Below are 13,998 nucleotides of genomic sequence, written 5' to 3'. Positions count from 1 at the left end.
TTGGAGCCAAGGCACAGTGAGTTCTTCAGCGGACATTCACCAAGCAGGGTGAGTCGGCCTTCTGGAGACCCTGGAACTGGCAGTTAGGACTCAAAGCTGAGGACAAGCCTCAAGAAAGATGTGCTGAGGAACTTTCCATAACAGGGAAGCCAAGGCTTTCCCTAAGGGCTCATTAAGGGCTTCCATCATCTCCTCCTCGATACCAGTGGAAAGTTGGGGACATCCTAGGACCGGGAGACTCTGGCCTAGCATTGTGGCCTCTGCTCCACCTAGGCTCACAGAAGGGTGAGGGAGTTCCAAGAGAATTCCATCAAGAAGGGTGGGGCTTGGGCTGTGATAAGGGAAGAATGGCATGTGGATCAGAAAGTCATTCCTGGCTGGACATTTGCTTGGGTAGCAGGCTTGTCGCTCTGCCTTCAGTCAACATATGACAGCAGAGCCGGGGGGGGGGGGAGGGATATATGGAGGGATGGGAGAGAGTTGGTCAATGTGCATTGTAGCAGGCCCCATGTCCTGCCATCCAGGAGCCACCTCAGAAGATAGCATGTTTGAGTTGTGTTACCTTATTCCATCCACAAAGACTGGCTAAGTCAGGGGCCCTGGGAGCAAAGATCTTTGGGGATCCCCTGGAAGGGAGGATGAAAGTGTATAGTGGAGGTGTGTGTGTGTGTGTGTGTGTGTGTGTGTGTGTGTATGTGTGTGTGTGTGTGTGTGTGTGTGTGCAGGGTTGAGACCCAGCCCCCAATTACCCTGGATCCATCTTATCTTTTAAGGATGTCCAGTAGCCCCCTGCCTCCTCTAGGTTCCTCTGAGGCCAGGCCAGCCTAACAGTGAGAAAAAAGAAGACTAGGATATGGGATTCAGCGTTATTCCCCGGGTCAGGTCTGTGAGTGAGGCAAGTGAGACTCCTGGGCACTGAGTGTTCTGAGGCGCACATGCTAAGCTACCACCCTGCACCTTCTCAGGTTGCACCTTTGAGTGAGCAAGAGCCTCCCCAAGTTTTCCACCTCAGGGACTCACTTGCCTCTTTCTGACCGCCTTAGGGCCTGGGCTGGAACTGCGGCTCACCAGGGTTCGCAATATGAGAACCTTCTGAGATCTGGTGCTGAGGTTGTAGCGAACTGAGGCGGGCACAGCAGCCAGCCTTACAACGACAGAAGTGACTCCTGCAAAGCCACCTCACATCGCATCCCAAGGTTGAGTAGTTTTCTGAGTGTGAGGAAGGACAGGGCATGAAAAACGAGGTCTGGAGACCTGGGTCCAAGCCCCACTCTACCAAAGCACCTTGGTGCCTTTCCTCCATCTGCAATTTAGGAACAGCACCTCCCTTGTAGGGAGGAGGCAGTGAGGACATGGAGTCTTGCCCGCAGAGCTCTGGTCCCAGATCGGCTACTACCATTCACTGGTTCTCTGGCTTGGAGCAAGTGTCTCAACCTCTGTGATTTATTCTTCATAAACCAGAGGATGCAGTCATTATATTTCCCGGAAACCAGTAGTTAGGTAGAAATAGGAAGATTTCTCTCACTGTGTGAATAGAGGCAATTGATTCAACTGCTTTCTTAAGGTTCCTTCCTGTTTCCTGTTTCCATGATTCTAAAACAAAGCAAAACAAAACAGAAATCTCTTCGAAACTGACGCCGAAAGCCAAGTCAGCTTTCAGTACCATTTCCCCTCCAGCCCCGCCCACCAGATAAAACTAAGCTTATTCTGCCCTCTGGTGTCCACTACTGTTACTGCATCACTTCTAGTGGCCTGTGGAGGCTTCAGAGTTAGAATCAATACTTCATTCACACCTTTTGGTTCATTCACACCTCACACTTTTATTGATTGGTTCACGCTGGCCAGCAGCTGTGCTGTGCACTGTGACGTCAAAGATGAAGACCACCGATATATTTTCTTTAAGGAGGCCACACGCTTATAGAAGAAACACAGATTTAAAAAAAAGGTTATCTGTGTGTGTGTGTGTGTGTGTGTGTGTGTGTATGTGTGTGTGTGTGTGTGTGTGTGTGTGTGTGTGTGTGTGTGTGTGGTTGTAGGTACATTTATATTCTGAGCCATCTCACTGATCCACATAGGTTGCTTTAATAGTAAAATGAAATGTAAAGGGCCATTTAATGCTGTGTCTAGCTGTGCTTGGCTTGAGGGAGGCAGTGAGATATCCAGAAGACCTTGGCAAGAACATGCTTTTTCTTTCTTTCTTTCTTTCTTTCTTTCTTTCTTTCTTTCTTTCTTTCTTTCTTTCTTTCTTTCTTTCTTTCTTTCTTTCTTTCTTTCTTTCTTTCCTTCCTTCCTTCCTTCCTTCCTTCCTTCCTTCTCTCTCTCTCTCTCTCTCTCTCTCTCTCTCTCTCTCTCTCTCCCTCTCTCTCTCTCTTTCTTTTTTTTCCGTGTGCCACTATGCCTGGCTAGAACATGCTTCTTTAAAGCTTCATTTAAAAAAATTAGATTGTATTATCTGTTATTCCCTCAAGATAAATTATTTTAAAATTGCTTTCAAAGTTCACATGCAGGTTGATGGATTTCCTTCTGGGGTTTTTATACATATGTCACTACATGTTATTTGTCCCCCTCCTGATGGCCCTCTCTGTCTCGCCTGGTTCCTCTTGCTGATCTCCTCCTTTCCCCAGATGGTGGTTGTCCCTTCTGCTTTTGTGTTACTTGTATTCCATTACTAGCTCCTCTCTCCTCCGTAATGTCTCCTCTTCTCTCCCAGTCTCCAATGTGCCCCTCCCACACATGGGCCGGGGTTTCAATCTATACTCAACATAAGAGACAAAACAAAGGATTCAACTTTCTGAGTCTGGCTTGTTTCACTTCATGTGATTTAGTTCTTTAGGTCCTATTCATTCTCCCATGACATGATTTCATTCTTCTTCATGTCTGAATAAAATTCTACTATGTTGCCAGGTAGTGGTGACACATGCCTTTAATCCCAGCACTCGGGAGGCAGAGGCAGGAGGATCTCTGAGTTTGAGGCTGGCCTGGTCTACAGAGTGCCAGGACAGCCAGAGCTATAGAGAAATCCTGTCTTGAAAAAAAATCCACTATGTATATGTACTATGCTTTCTTTTTCCATTCATATGTTGATGGGAATTTAGACTATTCTATCTTCTGGCTATTGTGAATCTTGCAGCAATAAACACGGTTGTTCAAGTGTTTCAAGGATGATCACTGAGAATCCTTTGGGCACATACCCAGGAGTGGGCTGGATCCTCTAGAAGTCTTATTTTCAGTGTATTGGGGAACCTCCATATTCACACCAGCTCACCCCCTCTACATAAAGGTTCTTCTCTCCCCATGTCCTTGCTAGCATTTAAAAAATTGTTTTTATTTTATATGTATGAATGTTTACCTGCCTGTAAGTATGTGCACTATGTGCATGTCTAGTACCCGTGGAGGCTAGAAGAGGGGTCAGATCCCCTGAATCTGGAGTTATACGTGAATGTGAGCTGCCATGTTGATACCTGATCTTCTGCAAGAGCAGCACATGTTCTAACCACTGAGCCATATCTCTAGCCCCAGTACTTGTGTTTTGATAGCCACTCTAACTGGTTTGAGTTGGAATCTTGAAGCAATTTTAGCTTGCACTTTCTTGATGCCTAAGGATGTTGGATACTTGGTAAAAATATTTATTGGTCATTTGTACTTCTTGTTTTGAGAATTGACTATTCAGTTCATTAGCACATGTATTAACTGGGGGAATTTGAGGCTTTGGTGTTTAATTTTTGCATTTCTTTGTACATTCTAGATATTGATCTCTTGTCTGATGTACAGTTGGCAAAGACGTTCTCCCAGCCTGTAGGTTGTCTTTTCAGACTCTGGGGATTGTTTCTTAATTTCATGCAACCTGATTTCTCAGTTCCCAGTATTACATCCTATGCTATTGGCTTCCTTTTATGAAAGTCGATGCCTAACTGTGTCTTGAGGTATTTTATCTGTGCTTTCCCACAGCAGTTGCAAAGCTTCAGGTCTTACGTTAAGGCCTTTGATCCACTTTGAACTGCTGTTTGTATTAGGGTGAAAGAGAGGGATCTAGTTTCATTCTTTTACATGTGCATCTAGTTTCCCCAGCACGATTGCCGAAGAAGCGGACATTTTCTTTTTGGTGTACGTTTTTGACACCCTTGTCAAAGATCTGGTAGCTGTAGATGCTTTGGTTTATTTCTGGGTCGGTTCTCTGTTCAAATCCTTTAGTCTATGTCTTTTTGTGTGTGTGCCAGTGGTGGTGGTTTCTGGATGAGTGAATTGGAGTTCTTCAGGTGGCTGGACACAATGGGTATATGTATATGAAAAAGCAAAGAAACACATTTAGGGGAGTACAGGGTGTTTGGTATGTTGGGGGCATAATGTGGGTTCAGGGTACCAGAAGGAGATGAAGATGAGGGCTGGTAGGCATTCAGGCAGAGATAGTCTCGTGTGTCACGTGAAAAGCTTGGACTTGATCCCTGGATGAGAAGGGATTATTGATGGCTTTGAGTAGTGAGTGACATGACCATATCTGAATGTCTGGAAGTTCGTTTTGGCTGTCTTGTATGGGATGCAGGGCTGGGAAGCTCTTGGTCTGGTTGCTAGGATTAGAAACAAAACAAAAGGAAGAAAAAGAGAAACAAACAAAATGAAACACAGATGGTCCAGTTAAATTTGAACTTCATATAGAGAACACTTTCTGTAAGTGTATTACCCAAATGTAGTACAAGATAGAGAGTGATTCTATTTATCTGAGGTGCAAATTCAACTGATGGCTGATAGTCTGTCTGCCACTGGTGTCTTAGAATCACCACAGAGAGATGGTGATGGTTAGTGCCTTGGGCTACAACGGAGATGGAGTTTGGTAGAAGTGGGAAAGAACTTGGGATGCTAAGGATGTGCGAATGTGAAAGAGAGGGAGGTGTCAACCACGCCAGGGTCCAGTTTGGTCATTTGACCACACCCTCAGCCTACCCGCCACATGCCCTGTGGTCAGGTGACCCTCAAAGGCATGCTCTAGAACTGTGGAAGCCGGGAACACAGCCATCTCCACAGCCCTGGCATTCCCAGTTCAGTTCTGCCTCCCGCTTCATTTTACATCATAATCCTCATCCCTTGCTTGACTCAGGTCATCTGCTAGGGGCTGGTGCCTGGGAAGAAGCTAGGATCTCTCTGCATTTCCCGTGGCTTGCCTTTCGGCACTTGTCTTGGCAATGGAAGCAGGGGCCGCCCAGACTAGGCCTCACTTGGGACCAGGATAGATTCTTGCCACTACGGAGGGAAATTCTGGTGTTTTAGTATTCTCCAGTTTCCTTTGAGGCTTTATCACCTAAAGAAAGCTCAGAACAAGATGGCATTCTGATTTTGTCAGGCTGCTTGTGGCACAAAAGTGCCTCTGAGTGGTCATGGAACAATGCAGGCCGAGGTTTCTTCGGGCTGCTTTCTAGACCAGTGGAACGCTTTACATTGGGAATCAGAGACCCTGCTCCTGCAGTTGACTATGCAAGAGTGTTGTTATGCAGGCTCCTTGCTCTTAAGGTTCTGGGTCATACATTTGCTTGGCAGCCTGCTGGTAAAGAGCCCAAGATAACAACCAGTGAATCAGCCATGCCCTGAGGTCTCCACGATTGGCAAGACGTGGGAAGATGCTCCAGGCTAAACTGCCCAGGCTCTTCAGAATCACTAGCCTTCTTCTGTGTTTCACAGATCCCACCCTACAAATAAAGCTACTTGTAAACACTTCCACCCAGAAAACTGGTGTGGGTATGAGGGGGGCATCTCACAAATCTCACAACGCAGTTCCTCGTGACGGACATGCAGCCAGGCCAGGCGTCTAGGCTGGCCACCACAACAGGTGACTGCCCCATTCTTTATATACCACTCTCCCTTCTGGAGTCACAAGAATAAAAAAGAACCGTATATCTCCTCCACAGAGGAGACTAGGAGTGTACAAGAGGCAATGTTCGAGACTCAAAGAACGGGCAGTGAGAGAAAACCAGGCCTCACGTGACTTTTCGGGCTGGCACTCAAAGCTGCTCTTGCTACCAGAGTTGTTAGGATCAGAGCTTGGGCCCTAACAACCCAGGTACAGCAATTCCCCTTCAATAGGGCAACTAAGCAAATAAGCAATAGCAAAAATTTGCAGGGGAAAGGATTTTAAATATTTGTCCAGTGCTGTCACATTAGGAAAAGGGACAAAAAGAGCCAGTGACTCTGCCGCCCCGTGTCCATCTTCTGGGTCCTGCCACATAGATTTAAACAGAGGGCCAGAATTAAGTAGTTCCAGTGAAGATATGGTCTTGCTCATCACTGACTCATCATTGTCTGCATGGGCTCCACCTCTCTCTCTCCTGTTAGTGGTCTGAAAAGGTGTCAGAATTGTGTGAAATCTCCGGGAAACAGACTCCTCTCTTGGCTGGCACCATGGCCTCAGCCTTTCCTTCTACTAGCATGGATCTCCCATGGGAAAGATTGTTAGGGGTCCAATGTTTCAATAGGCCTATACCCAAACGGAGGGCTCCAAGCATCGCTTTAGACTACCTTCATTCCTGACAAGATGGCCACACTCCGAAGTGCTGAGAATGACTTCCAAAGGAGCCTGACTCTGGAAGCTCAGCTTCTTCCCTTTGCCCTCCGACTTCAGGGGGTCCTCGGGTGTTGATGTAGAGGCTGAGGTAATCACTGAGCCCCTGTGTCACCCCCTCCCATTTCAGGTGTTACCCAGCTAAGAGGAGCAACATGCTCTCTGCTTTCAATCAAGTTTCAGGTTTGGGTTAGTGCCTTACGGTCCTGAGCCAAGACACGAGTTCAACACAGAATTCATCATGCGGTGTAACTTTAAACTCACAAAGTATCTGTACAAGCTAAAGGAAGTCAACTACGTAAAGTGTTTTCAAAAGTACTTCTAACACGTTTCAGACTGTAAGATTTGAGTCTCTACAAGGATCATCTGCTGGCTTTGCTCTCACGTTCCCATCTCTCTCCCTTGTCCACAGGGTCTCGAGTTGTCTACTTGAAAAATGAAGCAGGGATCACTTCATCCTTTCTGGGATTACCTCAGTTCCTGGAGCAGCTCCATGGCCTGCAAGTTTTCCAGAATGTGAGCCTCTGGGGGTTTGGTGAATCAGGGGTGGGCGGCACTGTAGTCATGACCCCTGAGTTGTGCAACACCCTAGCTTCATTCCAGCAACTGATGAAGGCTGTTTGCTCAACATCCTGGCTGAGGGGCTTGTGCTCTTCTTGTGTCAGCAGCCACTGACCTGCTCTGCTCCCTCTGAGAATGTCAGCCTTAGCCCTACTTCCTGGACAAATCCAACATATACACATTGTGTATATACACACTGTTGGCTCGAAGTGAAGCGCCTGGACCAACTTCTTTCCAGCTAAGGGGTCTGTCTGCCTGTTGTATACTAGCTTCATCAAACCCCAACCCCCGGGTTCCCACAAGGCATTTGCCTATCTTCTGGGTCTCTAACTTAATCATCCTTCCAGGGACCTCCTTAGGCAGAGGAAACCCCTTAGTCTGTGGTGGTGAGAATTTATCTTGTTCTCAGTGTATGGTATGGCTCCAACTCTGGATTCTTCCAGATGGCTATCCAGTCGTCCCAGCACTGTTGATTGAGTGCAGACATGAGAACCAGTTCAGCACAATGAGAAGCGTGAACAGTGAGATGCGCACAAGGACTGAGAAAGATGTGGGAACAGCAGGTGCACCCATTCCCATCCACTCCATGCTCACTCTGGATGTGAGTGATCAGGGTCAAAATGGCTGACCGGAGCCATTTTTGTTATCTTTCTGTTGGTCTTCTGAGCATTTATATGTGGATTCCTTTGAGTTAAACGTTGGATGGCATAGACTTACTACCAAAGCCTGTGTTAAAGGGCCCAGACTTCACTGGTGGGGCTCAGAGCAGAACAGTCTAGATTACAACGTTTAGGAAAATTTTGGTAAAGGACCAGGCAGTAAATGATTTTGTTTGTGGGTCTCTGTGGCAACTACTAAAATCTCTTATTGTAGTAAAACACAGTTATAGATAACATGGAAAAAATAGCATTGCTACGCTCCAGTCAAACTTTATTTACAGAATCAGATGGTATGTTGGATTTGGCCCATGGCTTACCCACTCGAGAGCCACTAGAACAGAATTCTACAGGATTTGTTCAGAGGCAAATTACATATAGACATACTGTGTAGTATAACACTAGACATTGTCACTAGAGTTGTTGTGGCTAGGCAGGTGGGCAAGGCTTCTGGCTAAGGTCTCTCTGTAAGAATGCCCTGTGTCTACTCCCACAAAGCAGCCTGTTTTGGCTTTCTGGGTTTCCCAGGCTGTCCCTGAGCACCCCATCTAGGGCCATTACACAGAGGTGTGTTCTCTCCCATCGGCCCTCACCACCTACACCAGACTATTTCTGTTGGTAGGATTATACTGCCATTCACCGAGGACACAGACAACTCAGGAAAAGACAGGCTTGTGGTGGTGTGATGTGTTCAGTACTAGATAGATGTGGGACATCTGAGTGGAGCTCTCTAGCAGGTGGCGACATATAAGCATTCACTTAGTCTCAACTCAACCCAATTTATGTCTTCATAAAAAGAGAAAATGCTGGTAGAAAGTATTCTGCACTATGCTTGAACTAAGCAAATGTGTTCTGGAATCAATATGAGATGTCACTCTGTTGCCCTTTTAGTAGGTATGTTTTGTGGGATGATCACCTTCCTGGAGTGAGCATGATTCCTACATTTAAAGAGAGCAGCGTGTGCCAGCCAGGTGTGGTGGTGCATACCTTTGATTCCCGCATTCAGGAGTCAGAGGCAGGTGGATCTCTGTGAGTTTGAGGCCAGCCTGGTCCACACAGTGAGTTCCAGGACAGCCAGAGCTACACAGAGGAACCCTGTCTTAAAAAACAAGAGGGAACATTACTTCACATTGGGAATAGTCAAAGGGACATCCCCCTCCCCGAATCATTAAATGTTTTCCTTAAGTAGCTGACTTTAGAACATAAACCGAGTAGGTTATGACACCATTGGAAAATGGGTCTGAAGTGGAAGGAGGCAGGGATGGACACTGCTTCAGATAGAGGTTTGGGACTTGTTAGCACACAGGTGGTAACTACAGGCAAGAGAATGAGCTAGGTTAACGGAGAGTACAGTGTAAGAAGAGATGTGATTTAACCCCAGCACATGCCACCAGTGAGTGGTGGGGCCAAGAAGCAAAGGGAGCCTGCAACAACACCTCCGTGCTAGTGAGGTTGGAGGAAAGCTAGGAAAAGTGTTTTCCACATTAGCTCACATTCATGGGTACTGGGGGTTAAGACTTGAACATATGAATTTGGAAAGTTCTATTGCAACTCACAACAACCTCGTCCACCTTCAGCCTCCTCTGTCCCTTGTATTCCTTCTCTAGTTACATGGCTAGGGATCATTCTGTTTCTTCCCCATTCTCATTTGTGGTCCCCCCACCCCCACCCCGCTTCTCCAGCTGGTCCAGTCACTTTCATCCTCTTCTCTACAGAAGATCTAAGTCATTAGCTTTAGGCAGCAAGATTACCTTCCAACCGTGGTTGGAGCTTTGAAAATAACTGACAAAGGAAAACGTTATTTGATTTGGCGTGGTGTTCTATGGAATACAGGGTTGAAATCTCCACTGCATTTAGACAGTTTCAATTTAGTCTTGAAAAAAAAGGCTTTGTTTTTGTTGGCCTTTTGAGCCACAGTAGAAAGGAAATGATGCCAAAATAAGAAAAAAATAACTCCAGTTTTAAACGCTTCTAACCAGAGAACAGTCATCCTCTGCTGCCACCTACTGGCCATAGCTGCAATATGCATGCGATCCTTGTTCTTCAAAGCCAGAGTCTCTGTTAGACACTGTTAGATGCAGCTCATTGTCAGTAAAGTGGGTGGGGTGTGCGTGTGTCGGGGGCTGTCGTAGAGATTTATATGCCATAGAACTCTTTCTAGATAAGATGGGACATCAGTGATCTTCTTTGTCAAAGTTGGAGGAGAGACACCCTTCAATGTGAGGGTGAGGACATGGGCTGGCCAGGCCCTTCTCCAGTCACCTCCGTGCTTGAACTACACACTGTGTTCATTCATTCCCACACACAGACATTTCTTTCTTTCATGAAATAATGTTTTCCTTAATCTTTTTCTGAGCAAAAAAAGCAACACAGGCTCATTGTAAAAACCTCTAGAAACCCAGAGAAATAGCAAAGTTAACTAAAATCGCTGAGGTTGGCATCAAAGAGTGGCTGGGGGGTGCACTTTGTCATAGTTACCAGCAGCACTCCTAAAGTCACTGTGCCAGGTGTGGTGGTGCACATGTAATTTAAAGCAAAAGTCTGCTTGCCGTATAAAGGCAATGTGCAGCGTCAAGACAAACCTTCCAGTTTCCATTGTAATGACCTCTAAACTTCCCTCCATGCACGTTCTGACGTCATAATGGACAACAGTGTCACGGTCCACACTGACTGCTGTCAACAGTTTGTTATTATTCGCATGTATTAATTGAACAACATGGTAGGTTTCACAATGAGGTTTTCATACATGCATGCCATGTACTTCGATCACATTTAACCTAACCACTCTCTCTTTTTCCCTTCTCCCCCTTCTTTGGTCTCTCCTCCCCCCAAGTAGTCCCCATTCTACTTTTTTTGATTCTTCTTTAACTTTTGTTTTCACATAGTAGAAAGCATGTGACACTTTTCCTTTGTGAGACTGTCTTATTTGGTTCAAAATGATCATCTCCAGCTCTGTCCAACTTCCCCATGAATACCATGGTTTTTGTTTTCTCTATGGCTGAATACAATTCCATTGGGCATCCATATCTCATTTTCTTTATCCATTCATCTGTTGATGGCCCATCTATGCTGGTTTCATTTTCAAGCTATTGTGAATAGTGTAGCAATAAACATGGTTGTTCATATCTCTGAGGTATGTTGACTTAGAGTCAGTCCTTCAGTATAGCCAAGAGTGGTATATCTGGGTCATATGGTTGTTGTATTTTCAGGTGTTTTGAAGAACCACCAATCGATTTCTATAGTCACTGTACCAGTTTACATTCTCACCAGCACTATGTAAGGGTTCCTCTTTCTCCAAATACTCACCAGTATTTGTTTACTTCATAAAAGCCACTCTGGGTTAGATGGAATCTCAAAATAATTTTCTGTTTGTTTTGGTAGTTTTTCAAGACAGGGTTTCTCAGTGTAGCTCTGGCTATCTTGGAAATCACTCTGTAAACCAAGCTGGCCTCAAACTCAGAGATCCACCTACCTTTGCCTCCCTAGTGCTGGGATTAAAGGTGTGTGTCACCACTACCATGCTGGTTTTTTTTTTATAGCAGAGAAAATGTGGATTTATTAAGGAAAAGTGAGAACTACAGAGAGTGGGATGTCCCTTTCACTGATGACTAAAAACACTGAACACTTTCATATGCTTACTGACTATTTGTACTTCCTTTGAGAATTGTTGTTCAATTAACTTGCACATTTATAGGTTGAATTATTTGTTCTTTGAAAAACATTTTATTTATTGTTTGTTTCACAATTTTTTTGTTTTTTTTCTTTTCTTTTTTTTTCTTTCTTTCTTTCTTTCTTTCTTTTTTTTTCTTTTTTTTTGTTTGAGACAAGGTATCTCGACATAGCCCTGCCTGGCCTGGAACTCATCTGGATCTGCCTGCCTCTGGCCTCTTGATCTGGGATTAAAGGTGTGTGCCACCACATCTGGCTTAATATTTGTTCTTTTGATGCTTAATTTTGAGTGTTTTATATATTCTAGAAGGTATTAATTTCTTTGTCAGAGGAATACATAGCAAAGATTTTCCATTATTCTGTCGGCTCTCTTCACTCTACTGTTTCTTTTCCTGCATATCCACTATTTTTGTGGGTACATATTATTTTAAAATTTGATTTTTGAAAATTGGGAACATTTACCGAACTACACCTAGCCTGGTTTTTCTACTTAATGTTACATCTTACCAGTTTTTCCATGACACAATTTTTCAAAAATATTATTTGATGAGGGATGAGAGCTGTATTTATCTATAGGTATAAGGATAAATATTGACAATGCAGGAATTACGCTGGCTTAGTAAAGTGGCAGTTGTAGGGTCTCTTCCAATAACCATGACTTCACTTGCCTTGGGTAGCTGGCTAGGTTTTCAGTACTAGGCATGATTTCCCTCTTGTTGAGCAGGCTTTAATTCCACTAGAGGAGAGTGTAGTTGGTTGTTTCTTGGCCTTTCGGAGGCCCCACCACCCAGCTCCCAAATAAATCCACACATGGAGGTGTAGATGGAAGTTTGTGTTCTGCCCGGTCCCGTAGCCCTTCAGTGCCAAATAAACACACAGAGGCTTATATGAATTATAAAATGTTTAGCCTATTGCTCAGGCTTGTAACTAACTAGCTCCTACACTTAAATTAACCCATAATTCTTGTCTATGTTTAGCCACATAGCTTGGTACCTTTTCTCAGTCCAACATTCTCATCTTACTTCCTCTGTGTCTGGCTGGCAACTCTGTCTCCCCTTTCCTCTTCCCAGAATTCCCCTAGTCTGCTCACCCCACCTATACTTCCTGCCTGGTTATTGGCCAATCAGCATTTTATTTATCAACCAATCAGAGCAACACATATTCACAGCATACAGAAAGACATCCACAGCACATACTATTTATTCCTCCCTTTATGGATAGATAATACAGTTGCTTCTGCCTTCTGTCTATTGTGAATAATGTTGTTATAAACATGAGTGAGCAAATATGTCTTCAAGAACTTTCTATAAATTATTTTAGATATATATTCAGAAGTATGTTTTCTGGATTATATGGTAGTTCCATTTTTTAATTTTTTTGAGGAATTTTGAGAATTATCTTTAAGAAAAGGAAATTCAAGGGCCAGTGAGATGGCTTAGCAGGTAAAAGTGCTTGCCACCAAGTCTAACAACCTGAGTTTGATGCCTGGGACCTACATGGTGGTAGGAGAGAACCAACTCCCACAAATCGTCCTTTGAACTTCACACTTGTGCCATGGTATGTATGTATGTATACCTCTCTCTCTCACACACATACACTCAAATAAATAAAATCGTGAAGTTAAAAAAAAAGCAAATTCAAGGCTGGAGAGATGGCTCAGTGGTTAAGAACACTTTGCTCTTCCAGAGGATCCGGGTTTGATTCCCAGCACCCACATGTCTGTAATTCCACCACAACTGTCTGTAATTCCAGTTCCAGGAGATCTGACTCCCCCTTCTGGGCTCTCTGGGCACCAGACATGCATATGGTGCATGAACATGCATGCAGACAAAACCCCATACTCATTAAAAACCAACCCAAATTCAACAAGACTGATTTTGTTGCCTGCAATCCAAGAGAAATGATAGTACTGCATGGCCATTAAAAACTGTTGTCTTAAGGAGAGTGGTGGTGGCACACACCTTTAGTCCCAGCACTTGGGAGGCAGAGACAGGCAAATCTCTGAGTTCGAAGCCAGCTTGGTCTACAGAGTGAGTTCCAGGACAGCCAGTACTACACAGAGAAACCCTGTCTCGAAATACTAAAAACCAAACCAAAACAAAACAAAACTGTTATCTTCTTGTACTACCTTAATCCACTAATCCCCCACCTGCTCACATACATACACGCAAGTTTCTCTGAAGTTAGCAGAACTCAGAATGAATAATTAATTGTATACACATTTAGGAACACATACTGCACACAGACTTGCATCTTCATGTATTTTGAGGAATAATTTTTGTTAATCAAATGTTATTGAGTATTTGTTCTTTGCAAGGCACTGTGGGAAAACTCCAGATATTCTCGGTTTGGGTCCCTCTCTCTTGGGACTTCCAATCCTGAGGGGCAGCAACACTCTTTGACAGGCGGTGCTCTAAAAGAGTGGCCTAGAGGGAAAGTTCAAGGAAGGCAGGAGGCAGGAGGCAGCTTTTTTGGAGGACATGACAGTAGATTGGCTTGAGCCTGAACAGATGTAGCTATAGGAGCTAGACCAGTGCTTCTCAACCTGTGGGTCACAACCCTTTC

The sequence above is a fragment of the Peromyscus eremicus genome, chromosome X (genome assembly GCF_949786415.1).
Source record: "Peromyscus eremicus chromosome X, PerEre_H2_v1, whole genome shotgun sequence".
NCBI lineage: Eukaryota > Metazoa > Chordata > Mammalia > Rodentia > Cricetidae > Peromyscus > Peromyscus eremicus.
Note: the sequence above shows the minus strand (reverse complement) of the source record.